We start from the raw sequence: 17,190 nt of genomic DNA, 5'->3' as shown, positions 1-17,190 counted from the left end.
CAGACACTTACCCTTCCTGATGGAATTTAGCCCTCCCACCTTGCTAGGTACTAAACCTCCCAGGTGTAATGGTCTCTGCTCTATAGACCTGGGAACTGAGGCTCTGGGAGGTTCAGTAACTTGTCCTCGTCATCCTTGTCCACAGCCTCTGCCAGTTTTTGTACAATCTCAGAAGATTTGACATTTATTGTAAAGAAGTGAATGGGGCTTGAATTTCTAAAATCTGTGATTTTTACATGGAGCTCTGGAAAGTGTATGCACGTTCATGATGACTAAATCAGGGTTGAAGATGTCAATTCAGTTTCTTAAAAGATCACACCCAGCAATCAGCTGGTTTTTGTACAGTCTGTGAGCTAAGAAGGCCTTTTACACTTTTAAAAGATTGTAAAAAACAAAACAAGACACACACACACACATGCACAAAGCAAAAATGAAAAGAAATGTACAACACAGACTGATGTGACCCTCAAAGCCTAAAATATTTATTATCTGGTCCTTCAGAAGTTTGCTGATCCCTTTTGCACACAGCGGGCCATGTGCAGCGAAATCTCGGTTGGGGAGTTTCTGGAAAATTCTGCTCTATGTCATCATTATAGCAAAGGGCTCCCAACTCCAAGCTGTGCTTTTCAAAGGCAGGGGTTTTGCTTTCTTCACTTCTGCACCCCTAGCATGGCGTCTGTCACCAGCAGACACAGTCAAAGAAAAACCAGGACAGTAGTTAAAGCAGTAAAGACAGATTTTATTCAGTTGCAATCACCAAAGGGGAAAAGACACCTCAGCATAGAACTGGGCTCAATTCTGAACACAAGGGGGACAAGTGGGGATTTGTAGCCGAGGAGCAGGTGGGGATCGGTGGATGGAAAGTTACTAAGAGGAGACATCAGAGGTGAGAGGGGTTCAGGATTCCTGCTGATGGCAGGCCAGGGGGATCAAACCACCCGGGGGATGAGCAACCTGATCAGAAGATGATCAGGTCGGGAGGATGGGGGATTCTGGCTAAACCAACTTAGCAGGTTCTTGCTAAGACCGGACGATGCAGAGACAACGCAGAAGTACAAAAGACAAGGTTGGGTTTCAGAAGAACTCATCAGAAGACCCTGAGTGGAGTTTTAGGGGGAAAAGAACCTTTGTCAACACACAGGAAACACGGAAGAATGAATGTGAGAGAAACACAGCCTTGGAGAAACTCAGTGGACAGCTTCAGCTCTGATTTACCCATCATTAACATGCATACACTTTCCAAAGCTTTGTATTAAAGCCATGGGTTTTAGAAATGCAAGCCCCACTCACTCATTTAGAGTAAATGTTAAATCTTTTGAGACTAATGACAGCTTTCTTCGAAATAAAAAGCAATTGCCCATGAGTTTATCAAATAGCAATTCTACCTGAAAACACACCATGGTTATTTGTAACAGTATGAGGTAATGCCTACGGCTTTGGGGGAGAAAGATACACTCATACCATAGCTTTAAATTTTCATTTGCATTGTGACTTGTGAATACTGATGAGCATTAAGCCAATGGAACCCCAGCTGCCAAGTTCACAGACACAGGTCCCTGGTGAACAGAGATTGGTCGTTAGGGGAGTCCCCAGGGGGAGGATGAACTAGAGAGCTCACACAATTAAAACAAAAGACGGAAGACCTGGAGTCAAGTGTTTGTGGCTCAAATCAGCAAACACTTGGCCCCTGTCTAGGGCCTCTCCCAGGAGGGTTTCTCCAGAAAAGGTGAGAGAAGGGAAAATAAATACTTGTCAAGAATGAAAACACAGCAGCAAATATTCAAGAGCATTTCTTTCCTGTTGCGGAGCACAGGCTCCGGGCGTGCAGGCTCAGCGGCCATGGCTCACGGGCCCAGCCACTCCGCGGCATGTGGGATCCTCCCGGACCGGGGCACGAACCCGCGTCCCCTGCATCAGCAGGTGGACTCTCAACCACTGCGCCACCAGGGAAGACCAAGAGCATCCTTTCTTTAAGGTGTCTCTAGAACTGCGATGACCTTGTTTGGGGTGTGCGGATTTCAGAGGAGCTGGCCTTGGACCAAGACCATGAGCCCAAAAGGCCTGCAAGGTCCTTGGCCTGAGCTGCCGCCTCTGCTGATGCTGAAATTGCCCTGTTTTGGGGTTTTCTGCCCACCCCGCTCCTTTTCTTCCTCCTTCATCCTTCACTCCCTCCTCTGACTTCTTCCTTTTCCTTCCAGGGCATTCCCGGGATAGCCCTCAAATGCTTCCTCCTGGCAGGTCTGGGCAGAGAGCTGGGGACACAGTCCCTCCCCTCTGGAAGCTCAGAATCAGTGGGAGAGGGAGACACGCAGGTGGGGTGGCATAGAAGCCACGGTGCAGGGAGACTGCTCTGGAGCCTGGGGGAGATGGAACTGGGGCAGCTGGAGAGGGAACGGCCGGCCAGGGAATCACATGGACCAGTGGGGACCAGGGTGTCAGAGCCAAGAAAAGATGGGGCAGTGGTGGCCGACCTAAGGAGAGGTGACCTTGTGTAGTAGGGTGAAGAGTGTCCCCCCAGAATTCACGTCTACTTAGGACCCCAGAAAGTGATATTATTTTGAAACAGGGCCTTTGCAGGTTCAAGGAAAGATGAAATCATCCTGGGTTTGGGGGGTCCTAATGCCTGCCGTCTTAGAAAAGAGATGGAGGTTTGGACACAGACACAAAGCAGAGAAGAGGCCATGTCAAGACAGGGGCAGAGACCACAAGCCAAGGAGAACCAGGACCCCCAGAAGCTGGAAGAGGAAGGAAAGGACTCTCCCTCGGAGCCTCTGGAGAAGGCTGACCCCACTGGCACCTTAATTTCAGTCCTGGCCAGAACCGTGAGGTCACGAATTTGCGTTTTTTTTTAAGCCACCAATTCTGTGATAATTTGCTGTAGCAGCCCACAGGAGGCTACACATCTGGCAGAGAAGAAAGAGAGCTAATGAAGGAGGTGGGTACATGTCAAGTGGCAGCCAGCTTCCCCCACTGACCACGGTGTGACCTTGGATAGGCCCACCATCCATCAGAGCCCACATTCTGAAAGGCCTCCATTCATGGCCTCTCATATCATGAGGACCAAACAGGGGCACAGATATCAGTGGCTTGGTAAACTAGACCCCATGGCTCCAAGGAAAGAGGGTGTCCTGCCCAGGCTAATCCTGCTTGGGAGCAGACTGTCTGACACCCTGGCGCCTCTCCTGCTATCGGGGTGACCTCCCTGTGCCTCTGCTTCCTAAATGTCTGACACATGCCTCTGTGTCAGCTCTTAGCACGGAGGGGAGTCAATGGTCCTCAAGCATCTTGGGGGCATCCCTTCCATGGTCACTGGGGCTGCAACAGTGAACAAGGCAGACCCAGCAAATGGAACTCGCTTCTAGGAGGCTGACGGGGGTGAATAAGTGACACGACCCCAAGTTGAGACAAGTGCTCTGAAGAGAACAAATCAGGGTCTAGAAAAGAGACCTGCTTTTGGTAGGTGGCCAGGGAAGGACTTTCAGAAGACGTGACGTTAGGTTGACATGTGAATGACAAGAAACAGTCAGTTAGACACTACCTGGGAGCAAGCTCTCATCTTGCAGATGAGTCCACGGAAAGCTGGGAGGTTGAGTGGTTTAACCTGTGACATCTGTCCAGCCTAGGGAACAGGACAAAGGTGGTGGGGTCATTCCCATGATTACAGGCTATCAGACTGAGTCCTGGTGGCCTGGAGTGGGAGTGGCCACATGGCAGGGACCTGCGGGCACCTCTAGGAGCTGAGCGCCAGCAAGGAAACAGGGGGACTTCATTCCTGTAGCCACAAGGGACTGAATTCTGCCAACAACCAGGAGAGCCTGGGAAAGATCCAGAAAGATCCAGAAAGGAGTGCAGCCCAGTGGACACCGGGGTCGAAGCTTTGTGACACCCTGAGCAGAAGAGCCAGCTAAGCTGTGGCCAGACTCCTGACCTGTGGAAACTCTGAGGAAATACATAGATACAAGTTTGTGTTTGTTTTAAGCCGCTCATTTAGTGGAAATCTGTTCCGCAGCGACAGAAAACTGTTATGATAGCTGTATGGTCTTGGGCAACGTACTCTGAGCCACACTCTCCTCATCTGGAAAATGGGAATGACGGTCCCTATCTGACAGTTGCTGGGCGTATACACGGAGGTGCTATCACACAAGGCTTAGCAGGGCTCCCAGTGCGTAAGAAGTGCTGAAATAAATAACGATGAGGGTCCTATCTCTGCTCTTGAAAAGGAGCTAGGGAGCCCTCAGGGGTGGATTCTTGAACTTTTAGCAAAGTGAATTAGATCTCTTTCAGAGGATACTCACCAGGCAAAGCCTCACGTAGGAGACGGGAGCCTGATTCGTTCGGGATTTAATAAGAATAACATTTTATGGGCAAAGCATCTTATCAGAGCCTCTAGGTTAGTGGGTTCCAGGACCATTTCCTCTGGTTCCACTTTTCACATTGATCATATCTCAGCCCAAGCACGTCATCCTGCTGAAAATGGGCCTGTGTGTTCAGAAAGGGCATTAGAAGCATTGCGAGGACGGGCAAGTCTGCGACAATGTTTTCCGAGGACAGGCCCATAATTTCAGAGCTGGGCAAAATGATACTTTGATAGAAAGTGTGCATGCGAGGCTATAAAACCTGGTTCTGCTTTTGAATTATCCCCTGACCCCCAAATAAAACAAAGCATAAAATGTCAGTTGGGCTATTTTAAAAAAAAAAAAAAAGGGAGGGGGCTTCCCTGGTGGTGCAGTGGTTGAGAGTCCACCTGCCGATGCAGGGGTCGTGGGTTCGGGCCCCGGTCCGGGAAGATCGCACATGCCGCGGAGCGGCTGGGCCCGTGAGCCATGGCCGCTGAGCCTGCGCGTTCGGAGCCTGTGCTCCGCAGCGGGAGAGGCCACAACAGTGAGAGGCCCGCGTACCGCAAAAATAAATAAATAAAGCACAGAAATGGCTCTGATCCAGACTGCAAAAACGGGCCTTGGGGCCATTTCTGCACGTGTGCCTTTGCTGGGGGTCTCTGAGTGTTATATGTCCATGATCTTATGCAGCAATAAAGACAAATAAAAACCCGGTGGAAAAAGAGTCGCATCTGTGAAATGAAATTCTGTGGGTATTTTACCCCTAGAGAAAGAAGATGCTGTTGACATCACAGAAGTGATGCAGGAGGAGGTGGACACACAGCGGTCCCATTCCAGTCCTGACTTTGCTGGCCCTGAGGTCCTGGCACAATGCCCAGGGCGAGCCTCAGTTTCCTCAGCTGTAAACTGGAAAACAACACATACTCCACGTACTTACGGTGAGGATTTGTTTGTTTTAGTCGTTCTTTTTGCCTATTGTTAAAGCACCTAAACCTACATCCTATCTATTACAGGAGCTTATCTTTATCGTGTTCTGAAATGCAAATTCGATAGTTCCAGTCATGTCATCCAGAAGCTTCTGTAGTTCCTCACTGCTGTCCAAGGAGTTACATGTAAGGCATTACAGGCAGGACTGGGGACAGGAGGAAGGATGGCCAGCTCTGAGGCTGGAGAAGACGGGTCGTGCCGGAGTGGTGGGTTAGAGGTGGGTGGGTAGAGGGAGATGGGTTTAGACAGGTGGGTTCAGACCACTTATGAGGGGCTTTATTTGATTATGGAGCCAACTTCAGGTTGTTAGACTTAGGAGGCCATACCTGGGATTTTCCTCCAGGCTGGCTGGGTACTAGATGATTCCGTTTGATGTAGGTGGGGTTTTATGAGAGCAGCCAGCCAAGGGCCAGGCCTGTAGGATGCACGCCTGTTGTTAGTAACGGAAGGAGCAAAGACATTTCAGTCTTGGGGATGAGCTACCAGAACGGGCACTGGGGAGGGAGGCTGGATGCAGTGACTGAGCCAGGGTTGAATGGGTGGGATTCACCTCGGCCGTGGACCTCTGTGGCCAGCTGGCACCCATCCAGCAGCAAGCCGATGGGGGGCAGGAGGCTGATGAACTTGGTTCTCACGTTTTGGAATCTCTCACCATATTGGTGTGGACTGTCCTTCCAGAAACTGGGTACCGATTCTGAAACCGCATATTGCTGCTACTGGCTAGGTTTCACTTCTTTCTCCTGTCTCTCTCCCGCCTCCTGTGGAGGGCAGGGACCATGTACGGCCCCCAGCCCCCAACACGCTGCCTCCACATTGTCAGAAGTCCTGATGCGACTCACAGCTGCACTTCCTGGAGAGCCTCCTGTGAGCTGGGCATCACGTGGGCAGGTCACATGGGTTTCACAAGGAGTGTGGCTTCTCGGATCAGGGGCTGTGGCATCACCTTCTGTGTCACCCCGCTCAATTCTGACACAACTCTAGAGGCAGGTATCACTCACTACTCCTATTTTATTGATGAAGAAAGAAGTATATACAGAGGGTCAAAGGTCACATGTCAGCAGACAAGACCCATTCTCAACTTGCCTCTAGATCAATGTTCTCTACCTGGGGGAAATACTCAAGAAAAAAATGAATCTCATAATTGCAGGAGCATGGCTATAATACCTATGATATTTGGTCAGCAAAATTATGTTACTTGGATTTCAGGATATGTTTCTTTATTACAACACCCACATACAAGGTTGTATTTCTTTTTTAATATGACCCGAATGGCTTTACAAAACATACATCTGTCCCTTCTTACACAAATTCCCTTAATTGCCCTCTGGTACCCACAGTGCTGGTGGCCGGTATCTGGGAGTCCATATTCTAACATAATCTCAAAAATAAAAAGTGAATGCTGAGATGTGGCTGTCAACTTTGAAAACCATCAAGGGCATCAAAGCAAACTAGCAACCACTACCACTGTACTTGTACAAAAAGAGGGAAAGAGGAGCCCGGAAGAGTCATGAGGACACAATTTCAGAATAAGGCACAGCTGTCACAGGCCTCAGGCCCATTCCTGGAAAAGTGTTTATTTTTTAAAATTTATTGTATTGAAGTATAGTTGATTTACAATGTTGTGTTAATTTCTGCTGTACATACAGACAGGGATGACCATGTGAGGACACAGGGAGAAGGTGGTGGTCTACAAGGAGAGGCCTCAGAAGAAACCCTGTTAACACACTGACTTTGAACTTCCTGCCCCCAGAATTATAAGCAAATAAACTTCTGTTGTTTAAGCTACCCAGTCTGTGGTACTTTGTATGCAGCCCAGGCAAACTAACACAGGTAGGTAATATTATTATCCTCATTTTACTGGACAACAAGACTGCAGCTGAGAGCAGTTAAACATTTCCTCCAGGTCACAGAGTTCATGGTAGAGCCTGGATGTACCAGTCAGAGACCCAGGTCTTGATTTAAAGGTATGGAAACAATTTTTTAAATGTACACACAGCCTGGTGAGTCAGTTCTTTCTTACATCTGGCTTAAAACCTCTTGTTGCAACTCAAATCACTTTCCTCTCCCTTTATCCTTCGGGAGAGAAAGGCATCTTGTCAAGCCATGCTTGGGGTTTGTTGGTTTTTCTTTCATCCTGCAAAGAACAAGCATCGGCATGGTTGACATTGATTCATTACATTCAAACGGCTATGCCACTCCACGGGGCCTGGGTGTAAATTGCATTCAGCTAATTGCCAAGTATACCTCATGGAGAATTCAAGAGTTTCAGGATTTACAAACAGGTTCAGGGATGCACTGGGCTCAATTAATTCCTTCATGGATGGGTGAGGCCAACAACACACTGCCCTAGACACCATGAGGGCGTCGCCTTCCCAGGCAGGTCAGGAAGGGTCCGTGAAGCCCACGCAGACCCACCTAGCCCAGATTTATTTCTTTCTAGTTGCTCTAGGAACACTAAATTACAAAGGTCTGTCCATGAGTCAGTCTGTGAACTCCTCAAGTTAAGCGCCACTGCACAGCATATGGAAAACAATAGAAGTTGTAAGAAGGATAGGGTGCTTGCCCACGCCCTGCAGGGACCGCAGGACAGCCTGCGATGATGGATAAAGCTTTAAAGCCCTTCACACATGAACTCTACGCCTGCCTGGGTCTCAGTTTTCCTCATCTGTAAAATGGGGATGAAATGACATAATGAATGTAAAGGACCTAGCTCAGTTCCTAGCATAGAGTAGGTGCTCCAAAAATGGTGACACTTTGCCCCACTTTGACCCACCCCTACTTAGCAGGGAGTTTAGAGGGAACAGTATGGGGCAGAAAAGGAGATGGAAGAGCTGACCCTGAAAATGATTATGACCATCCTTCACATGTACACAGTTGTACAGTTCACAAAACCCCTTCCCATACTGTAATTCGTTTAACCCACATGAATGCTCTGCAGAACAAGCATTATCTTCTTTTCATGGACAAGGAAGCTGAAGCCTAGAGAGGTGAAGTGACTTCCCATGGTCAGAGTTAAAAGTGGCAGCAGAGGGATTTGAACCCAGCTCTCCTGATGCCCAATGCTCTTTCCATTTCCTGGGTGGGGCAGACACCCAGTCCTCGTGTCCGTGCGCACGCTGTCCCCTGGCCTGGAGCTCTCCAATCGCCTCCTGGTCAGCCCCTTGCATCTGGTTGCCCTTGCTCAGCCGCCCCTGCCTCTGAGAAGCTCTCCTTGAAGTCCTGGATGGTCCCGGTCCCTGTCCTGCATTTTCTTGTTCCCTGAACTTCGCTGGCTGTGACCACAGCCAGTGTGTATGTGTGTGTGATTATCTGAATGACGTTCTTCTTTCCCAGTAGGCTCTGAGTTCCATCGAAGCAGGGCCCACCTCTAGATCAGCAACCTGGCACGGTGCTGAGCACAGACTGGGCTTTTGACAACTACTGATTAAGTTTCCACATCTATAAACTTGTCCCAAGGCACTGGGTAAATGTTGGCCAGAACCCTAACGTCTGAGTCCAAAGGTCCCGAGGGAGAACCAGGCCAATCAGTGTCAGGTCCTGGCAGGGCGTGGTCCAGGCAGGGGATCCCCCCAACTCTCCCGGCTTCCCCAGAGACCACGGCTTAGCTCTCGCTTTATTTCACTCAATTCTTGCAGCTTGCAAACTGCCACAGTCATTCGGTCCTGCATTCCCCTCTTGGATTCAGTAATCGGGTGGGTTCCACGTGGCGGAGCCTAAGAAGTGCTGTGACTCTTCAGGAGCTCCGTGGTCCCTCCCACAGCTCCCAGTTCTTTGCTTTTCCATTAAGATGCTCAGACATAGGCCTCATGTTCTTAATCCTACTTTCTGAGGAAAACACTGCAAAGAGACTCCATGTCAAGGTCTTCTTCTATTCATGTGATTCCTACTGGAATCTAAGAACACTGGGCAGGAGGACGCCTGACCACCCTCAGGAATAACCTGTCATTTTCCAGACCAACAGACTGACGTTCAGGAGAGGTGAGTCATTTCCTTGGGTCAATGGGTAAGTTAGCCTCAGGGCTGGGGTCTGAATTTTGCTTTCCTGACTATTGTAACCTTCTTAACTGCCTGGATCTTCCTGAGTCAGTGAGAAAGGTATTGAATAGCTAAAAAGGAGCTAGGAAATAATTTTGTTTCTCCCTCCCTTTTTACAGACGAGGCAAATGAGTCTCGGAAAGGTTCAATGACTTGCGCTAACTTACAAATACGTCCTTACAAATCTGCGATCAGGTCTGGCTTGATCTTTCGCCATGGCCAGTGCCCTTTCTATCGCCAAGAATTTGTTTTCCCGCTTCTACTACCTTCCTCCTACCCCCTCCCTCCAGACCACTGTTTACCTCCCCCTCGGCTTCCTCACCACCTGACATTTTACGTACTGACTTGTTTTCGTGGTCTCCGTCTCCAGACTGGGCTATAAACCCCATGACGGCAGGGATGATTCCCCCCATTGCTGTACCACCAGGACCTAGAACGCTATCTGCCATAAAGAACACACTCAGTAAACAGGTGTTTGGATACTTGAGTGGGTGAAGGCCCAGCATTCAGGACTGCCTGCCCCCATGATTCCTCTTCATCTGTTTCTCAGGGTTGGTCCACAGTCTTCCAGCTCCAGAAACTAGGGTTCTTTGAGTAATACAGCAACTCAGGCCCCACCCTAGACCAGCCACAGCCTCAGATTCTGTGAGCCAGGCCTGGGAACCTGCATTTTGACAAGCTCCAGTGGGATTTTGATGCCTCTTGGGGTTTGAGAGGCCTGCTCTGCTTAAGGGGCAAGACAGACATCTGAGTTGGTTCACAATGGGAGGCTGAACTCAGGAGAGGAATTGCCCAGAATTCTTAGTCTCCAATCCCTGGCGTGTAGGTGTCTTTCACTAAAACATGGGGTCCGGGTAACGGGCTCTGATTCCTTTGGGAATAAGTTAGGAGGATTGTGTTATAGCTGCTGAGTCCCGTGGGCCCCCTTAGGGGCAGGCCCGCTCAGTTTGATTGGCGTGATGAGGGGATGGGGAGAGGGGAGAATTACCTTTTGACTCACAGCGCGGATCTGTGTGCCGAAGTGAGCAGAGCAGGCTCTATTTTAGTGGGTTCTAAAGCAACCAGACATGGCAGGTACTGATCAGCCAGCAAAGGAGAGAAGAAAACAGCCCCTCACACCCACCCACCCGAGGCTGATGGCAGGGCCCAGACTGGAACCACAGAAGGAGGGATTTCCCTTCTCTGATTTTTCTAGGAATGAGGGAGGCCTGGTTAGAAAGTAGAGTCTATGTGAAGCATTACAGTGAATTAATATTTTAAAGAGTTGCTATTTTTAGGGCCTGATCTCTCTGATATTTCATCCAAGGGAGCACGCTGCCAAAATGTGTAAGAATCACCGAGTCCCAGCCTGGGACCTTAAGTGTATCTGAAACAAACTATCCCTGGGTCTTGTAACCTTGCTGAGACTCAGTTTCCTTATCTGTAAAGTGGGATAATCATCACGTCCACCTCCAAGGGTTGTTCTGAGGATTCAGTGCAATGATGTAAACAAAAGAATTAGCCTAGGCTTGTTGTGAAGTCTCAGTTAATACGTCAAAAAATTTTAATTGCTTAATTATAAATAAATCTTGGTTTGGAGAAGGGAAGTGACACGGAAAGCAGCAGAACTGAGACCAGGGTGGAAAGCTGGGGTCTTTTTGCTGCAAGTTGTTGAGAATTAACATCTTGGGGCAGCCTCGGGAGGAAGACCACGGACAGGGACTGAGGGGCCCTCTGTCACATCTCCCTCTTTTCCTTCCACCCGAGGGAAAGCAAGACACAGCTGAGAGGGAAGCTTAATAAGATCTGAACGGTGCGGGGGGGCCCTGCATGTTCATTTTGTACTGGACCCCTCTAATTATGTAGCTAGTCCTGCTTTTACCTCTAGTCATGTAATTCTTAGCTTATCTGCAGACTCAGAGAAGTCAAGCAGCCTGCTCACGGTACAAAGGTCGTTGTGTCATCTTCACCATCATCATCACCATTGTCGTCATCGTCACCAGCACCATTGTCATCACCACTGATGTCACCATCACCATCATCACCATCATCATCCCCACTAGCCTACCCTGCCCCCCAGCTCTCTGTCCTGTCACCCAGGATACATCTGCACAACAATAACACAATGTGAATGACTACATGTGTCACCTGTTTGCTTTTCACTCCTTGTCTCTCCCTATTGGAGCGTAATCTCCAAGACAGTTAAGAACCTGCCTGAGTTTTGTCCACCCTGTTTCAAGGAGAGAGCAGTGCCTGGCACATAGTAAGCTCCGAATACACTGTGGAAGGAACTGATGATCTCCCAAGTTTCCACGGCCAGAAACTGCCATTACTTTACATCCTTTATCTTAATTAATCTTTCCAACTACCCCTCTGGAAGGACAATTATTCCCATTTGATGGACGAGGAAGCTAAAACAGAGAGTTTAAGTCCCTGTATATACACACAGAGAGGGAGAGGGGCTGGGACAGGATTCCTGTGAAGTCATCCTCGTCTTAACATGAGGCTTTTCTCTACATAACATCTATTCACAAAATTAGACAGAGCATTAGGACAGTTCCTGTACGTCTCCCAAGCAACACCCTTCTATTTCATAGCATAATTTCAGCACAGAAGTTTGGCCTTTTGTGTTTCTCTGGGTAGCGTTGGAGAAGTTTGGGAGTGGGGCTGGGAGGGAAGCGAGGACCCTGGATTAAAAATAAGGGGCTGCTCTGATGCAGCCCACTGTGTTCCATTTCTTTTTTATCTGTTGAGTGAAGAGATAATGAAATAGCTCTCAGCCAGCTGCGGGATAGGTCTGGTTAGGGGCAGTTTCGCCAGAATAATAAACATATTAAATCGTCCCCAGGACAGAAGCAGTGGGCTTGGCAGACGCCCTGTGCACTGGATGTGGCCCTGAGATTCCGGCGGCCTCACATGTGCACGCTTTCATCACGTCCTGTCTCAGACAATGGCGGCTCCAGCTGTAATCCTGGCAATACTGATGCCAGCGGCCCCTGGGCCACGATCCTCACTGTTCTTAGTAACGGAGTCCCCTCCACTAAGATCCTAATTCATCACGTGCCCAAGGAGGAGAATACGTGTGCCCTGCCTCCTTGGAGGAAATGACCTCAGGTAGCTGGCTTTAGGCGGGGCTGGGATCTAGGGGTTGTACTTGCTTGAGGCCCCAAGGATGCACCAGAGGGACCGTTAGCCCTCAGTATAGTCTGCTTGGGCTGCCATAACAACATACCACAGGGGGCGCAGGGAGGATGGAGGGCTTAAAAATCAGAAATTTATTTTCTCATATTCCTGGGGGCTAAAAGTCCAAGATCAAGGTGTGGGCAGGGGTGATTTCCTCTGAGGCCTTTCTCCTTGGCTTATAGATGGCCGTCTTCTTGCTGTGAACTCACATGGTTGTCTCTCTGTTCATGTCTATGTCCTAATCCTCCCCTTCTTATAAGAACACCAATCATATTCGATTACGGCCCACCCATATAATTAATCTTAGTCATCTCTTTAAAGACCCTGTCTCCTAATACTGCCGCTTCTGAGGTACTAGGGGTTAGGGTTTCAACATATGAATTTTGGGGGACACAATTCAGCTCCTAACACCCTCTTAAGGGATTGTATGAAGAGGAGAGAACCCTCTTGACCTCTGGGTGGAAGCAGGGATGATCTGCCGCCTCTGGAGATGATTATGGGGGAATAGAGGTCCAGGAAGAACCAGGCTCCCTGAGGTCAGAAAGGGTGTCTGCAGTCAGCATTAAGGATGAGATGTCCGAGAGTGGACCAAGCAATGGAGTTAAAGGATGTTGTAGAGAGTGAGGACCAAGTGATGGAACCAAGGGGACCCTGGAGAAAGGTCTGAGAAGAAAGGGAATGTGGTAGGGAGCGCCCAGGGGGAGCAGAGAGGCTAGTGGAGACCTGGGTTTGAATCCAGCTGTGTCAACAGTCTCACAAGGAATAGAGGAATATCCATTTACAGAATCTTAGCTAACCGGTTACTCTCAACCTCACCATCATCACTGACCAGCAAAGGTGGGAAGGAGGGGGCCTAGTTCAGGGCTGAATCCTGAGGTTTCTCCCCACCAGTGTTCCCTTGTCCCTAACCTCAGTATTGACCCCTGAAAGCTCTCTGAGTGCTCACTATCTGCATGGTTCAGAGCTGCCCAGAGGCTTCACCTCTCTATGTAGGGCTTGGCAGACTGGACACACCAAGGAGAGCCAGTGCAGGCGGGGGAGGGGGAGGAGGCTACACAGCACAGGGCAGGACGAGGCGGGTGGCAACACAAGCTAACTTGGGAGCAGCAGCAGCTTGTTATGAGGAACAGGGCCACCGAATCTGGGCTTTTTGAGGAGACCTGAGGAGAAGCCGCAGCAGGAGAATTTCTAACACAGTGGCAACTTGCTTACTTAGCATCTGAAAAAGATCCTGCGGGACAGCTGGGAGGATAAAGAGGCAGAGAAAGGAGGCAAGGTGTTGAACCACCAGGAGGGTTGTCAGTAAGCTGGGAGAGAAATGAGTGGGCATGGAGAGGAAGGGACAGAGGAGACGGGGAGAGGTAGAGGGGAGGGGGAGGGGTGGGCAAGGGAGGGGGTGGGGGAGGGGTGGCTGCAGATTCTGACTAGTAACTTTAAAAGGGACTAAACATGCTGTGGGAGACTCTGCTTCTTCCAGCCTCATTTTCATCAACCTAAAGCTCACAAGTGGCCGCATTAGTGACAGTTCCCTGGGATCTGTGCACGCCTGTGGAGGAGAAAAGAAGTACATCTCTGTGCCGGCCTTTCTAAGACAGGTAGGGTCGCTGGCTCCTGGGTCTTGCCAGTGCTGTGCTTGGGTCCCTCTCTGCTCTCGGACAGATTGGGGGGGGAGGGGAAGGGGGAGAGAACATGGCTTTGTGTACCGATCTTGGGAGAAGGGAGGGAGGCGGTTTGGGGGCCAAGGGGAGCTGGGATGTCAGATGTCCCTCCTTGAACCCAGCTGGCTTCACTTGCTTACTTTGTGACCTGACCTAACTCAGTCATTTGACCTCTCTACACCTCACTTTCCTCATTTACAAAGTGGAGGCAACAATTCTTGCCTCCAAGGAGCGCTATGAAGCCTAATGTGATAACATGAAAACAGGACACCCAATGCCGCAGGAAGACAAAGGAGGCATCGAGGCTGAGAGGACTGGGGGTGAAGGGTCCTGGGGAGACTTGGTTGGGGGATGTCAGGACACACTCCAGCCGAGCTGAGGGCCTTCGGTCCAGTCTAATTGCAGTGTGAGGGTCCTGCAGGGGCGTAACAGAGGACAAACCTGACTCCACGTTGGATCTATTCCTTCAGCTCTAACCCCTGTGCTCTGTTGCCGGTGCTTAGTCATGCTGGCTCTGCCCCTTTATAAAAGAATGTTGCCTAGAGCCTGAAATATACACGATAGCCCATTCTCAAAGCTCTGACCTTTAAAGGTTTAACACTTTCCCATTCATATAGAGATAAAAAGTTGCAGAACAGAGAATAACATTTGTCTTGCAGGCTTAGAGGAACCTTGTGACCAGACGTATGTGGACAGCTGCGAGAACAAAGGATTCCAGCACCAAAAAGTTGCAACAAACAGCCATACGCCCTCCCCTTTTAGTATGAAAGAAGCCTGAATTCTAACTTGGGGAAGATGATTCTTTCGAACGCTAGTCCACCGTCTTCTTGGTCTGCTGGCTTTCTGAATAAAGTCACTATTCTTTTCCCCAACAACTCAGCTCTTGATTTACTGGCCTGTCCTGCAGCGAGCAGTGGACTTGGTTACAGGGGTTTCCACTGGGGGAGTGACATGGTCTGATGTACGTTTGTAGAAGATGGTTTGACATTTTCCAGTAAACATGGGGAATTGACAAGATGCATTTGGACCACTAGAACGCAAGCTCCAGGTGGACAAGGACGGCTGTGTTTCTGCTCATTACGTTGGAAGAGTGCCTGGCACAGGGTAAGGGATCAGCGAGTATTTATTCAGTGACTGAATGAGTCCCCCGGCAAGACAAGGAATAAAACCAGTATGAACCCACTGGGACAAAGAGATCAGGACAATTTATACCAAAGGATGAGCTGTCATCACATGTTTAAAAAGCAAAGCAGACGGAGGAGCCGATCGAATGGGCTGGAGGACGCTCTGATGTCAGGGCTCCCATAGGGGAGCCCAGCAAGCCGGTCACTCACAGAACCTTGGAGGATCTCCAGCCGTAGAAGGACCGGGAGCCATTGAAGATGGGCTGTGCTGGGGGCTGGATAGCTGACACTCTGCCCCTAGGGTGTTGAACCCACAAATCCACTCCCAGCCCCATGATGCTGGGTCACTCACAGGGAAGGGTGGACGTGAGCACAGGGCTGAAACAGGGAGGGTAATAAACAAAAGTCTGATTCATAAATGGTGTCCTGTCCTGCAGCCACAACCTCAGCAGCCAGGCCAGGGTCAACACCATTCATGAGACTGAGGGGGCCCCAGGGCTACTGCCTGGGCATCCTGTGGAGGAAGCTCTCGCTGTATAAAGCTCCACTGGGGGGCCCTCCATGCCCAAGACCCACCAACCAGCTTTTAACTGCCTCCTTCTTCAATATCAGTGAACAGTTATGCATGACCAGTGGCCATTTGAGAAGAATCTTCAAAATGAAAAGCAGAGATAAAATAAAAATATCAAAGGACCTCAGAGGAAACAGAAATAAATTCAGGGAAGAGGAAACTTCAAAATAACTATTATTAATATCCTCAGAGAGGTAGGAGGAGATACTGTGCCCATAAAACACACAGGGCACAATGAAAAAGGAACCGTCAGAGGAGGAGAAAGAGCTCTGGGAAATAGAATATCTGACAACTAAAAAAAAAAAAAGAATCAATAGACAGGTTTGGAGGATGAAGCCAGGGAAATTTCTCAGAAACTAGAATGAAAAGTCTCACAGATGGAGAATAAGAAAAAAAAATTAAAACACAGGGGATCATTCTAGCAAGTCCAACATCCAAATAATTTAGGAGCACAGGAAGGTCCAATGTGAGCGGAGGGAGTGTGGCCAATGAGGCTGGGCCAGCAGGTGGAGGAGGTGGCAGGGTATGAAAAGTAGGCTGAGGGGGGAGCCTGGAGTTTCAGGAAGTGTGGTTGCGAGGACCATAGTGGGTGGGCGGTGGTTTTAGGACACACGCAGCCTCATTCTGTCGCACTGGAGCACAGAATGAGAAACTCTCATTCAGTCCTTCTAATTAGGTCAAAGAGGTGTCTTGGTTTGATTCTTTTATCTCTTTAACATCGGCCACTTGCTAATATCCCTTTTAACCAAGAGAAAGCAGATGGCAGGATGAGCACCTTGGACAATGGGATCTAGGTAGCCCTTAATAACATCATTTTGATTTCACTATGTTTGTTTTCATGGCCACCTTATATTTACAACAAACAGCACCGTTTCCTCTTTCAAGGACTAATGTAGAGTGTCTTTCTGAAACATTTATCTTAGCAAAAGCGAATTGAGTTTGAATGCTATTTAAACAATAGTATAGGTAGTATGCAGGTACGGCAAAAATCATAAAGGCAGAGTATGTGTTTCCTAGGGCTGCTGTAACAAATCATCACAAGCTGAATGATTTAAAACAACAGAAATTTATGCTCTCACAGTTCTGGAGCCAGAAGTCCAAAATCAAGGTGTCAGCAGGGCCAGGCTCCCTCTTGAGGCTCTAGGGAAGGGTCCTTTCTTGTCTCTAGTTTCTTGTGGCTCCAGTGTTCCCTGGCTTCTGCATCACTCCAGTTCCTGCCTCTGTCTTCATGGCTTTCTCTCCTCTGTGTGTCCTTTTCTGTGTCGTAGGACACAGTCTTTGGATTTAGGGAATTTAATGGTTAATTTTATGTGTTA

The 17,190-nt window shown here is 49.1% G+C and overlaps 1 protein-coding gene across 1 annotated transcript in view; it reads right to left on the bottom strand.

Annotated features, from left to right (window-relative positions):
- STK32B (serine/threonine kinase 32B) overlaps positions 1-17,190 on the bottom strand; it is a 353,263-nt gene that overhangs the window by 72,804 nt on the left and 263,269 nt on the right. The gene's annotated exons all lie outside the window — the stretch shown is intronic.

This window comes from Orcinus orca, chromosome 4 (genome assembly GCF_937001465.1).
Source record: "Orcinus orca chromosome 4, mOrcOrc1.1, whole genome shotgun sequence".
NCBI classification, from domain to species: domain Eukaryota; kingdom Metazoa; phylum Chordata; class Mammalia; order Artiodactyla; family Delphinidae; genus Orcinus; species Orcinus orca.
Note: the sequence above shows the minus strand (reverse complement) of the source record. Positions and strands in the feature narration are given on the sequence as shown.